The sequence below is a fragment of the Apaloderma vittatum genome, unplaced genomic scaffold (genome assembly GCF_000703405.1).
Source record: "Apaloderma vittatum isolate BGI_N311 unplaced genomic scaffold, ASM70340v1 scaffold2127, whole genome shotgun sequence".
In the NCBI taxonomy this organism is placed as follows: Eukaryota; Metazoa; Chordata; class Aves; order Trogoniformes; family Trogonidae; genus Apaloderma; species Apaloderma vittatum.
The window spans coordinates 1-1599 of record NW_009726488.1 but is presented as its reverse complement, the minus strand read 5'-3'; positions in this window follow the sequence as shown (position 1 = coordinate 1599).

Genomic DNA, 1599 nt, shown 5'->3' with positions numbered 1-1599 from the left:
CCCTACACATTGCATAGGAGGATAAACTGCAGGTTCACAATGTCTTCAAAACTAACATTTTGATTATTATGATTACCGTTACCCAATCTCTTTTTTTTTCTCCTATTCAAGAACCGCAGGACTTTTTATAAAGTAACTGCCTTGTCCTCTCCAAAATGTTGGTATATAGACACACATACAGTGTATGTACATAAAAATTATATATCTATTTATAGGGTTCATTTATTCCAGTTCATATTGCAACCTGATTATTCAGCATTATAGCAATGTTTATACAGAGACTTTTACCAAAAGGCCCTGAAGTGTTTTACAATTATTCACTCAATTAAAATGCACAACAGCCCCAAAGAGCTCCATTAAGTATCACCAGGCCTTCCTCCCTGAGGTAATATGATAATTGAAGATTATATTAATTTTAAAAGGGCATTTTGATTTTTCCAGAGCATACTTTTTGCAACAACTGTTGACTAGCTGATTTCCAAAGGTTCAGAAAAGCAGGACCAGGTTTTGCCCAGGATGCTTGAAAAATCAAGCTTGAGAGGCCGTATCTGGAAATAGTTGAGGCACCAGGCATGTTTTTTAAGGAGCATGAAGGTTCTCAAAGACAAGAGGGGGACTGAGCCCCAGCCTCCTGAGTCAGAAATGTCCCCAGTCAAGCACCTGAATTGCCAACACTTTCCATTACTCCACCTTGTCTGAACTGAACATCATCTTTTTGTGTGTCTCTTGACCCTAGGACCCTTCTAGATTCACAGATATGAATAATACTCTCTTTAGTCTCCGAAATGCTTGATTTTTGGCTGTACAGAGAGAAGGAGAGCATCTCAGATTCTTTTACTGAAGGAACAAGATGCGAGTCCGAGCTCCCTCAGTCTCTACAGAATTATTTATGCACAAATGTGTAGGTTTTCTGCTGCGCATCCCAGTCTTACACAGGAATTTAAAAATAGTAGGGCTTTTTAACTTAAAAAATAGAGATAGAGTTGCTTTTGTTAACTCAGGTATAAGTGATTTTTCCATGGAAAAAAACATCAGCAATAGAGAGAGTAATGTGAGAATAAACTTCTAGAAGGTAGAAGCTCAAGCAACTTGAACTTTTTTAGACCCATTGAAGTGTTAATTTCAAGACACTATGACAATTTTCCAGCCTTCTCTAACTCCTGACACAATTGATATAATTCTTTCCCATTAAAAGCAACCCCCTTGGTTTTAACTTTCTAGACATTATTACTACTCTCCATGTCTTGAAAACAACTTTTTATGGTCTCCTAAGAGGTATCAGCCTGCTAATGACAAAACTGAATTTACTATTAGATGACTTTTTTTGACACTTCAGCTATTCTGTACGGCATCTACGTTAATGAATTAGTAACCATAAAGAACCTCACAGAATTACGTATTAAGCAGGAGACAAAAATCCAGTTTTCTTTGATATTGAAATAGGTGTTCAAATACTACAGATCCCTTAGTGTACCAAGGTCTGTCATTACACATTATTTCACAGGCCTCATGTTTTAATAGCAATTGTTTAAATTTAAACAAGTGCCATAACATGGAAGGGCTCTTTAATCAATTATTTAAATAATTATATTTAAATAT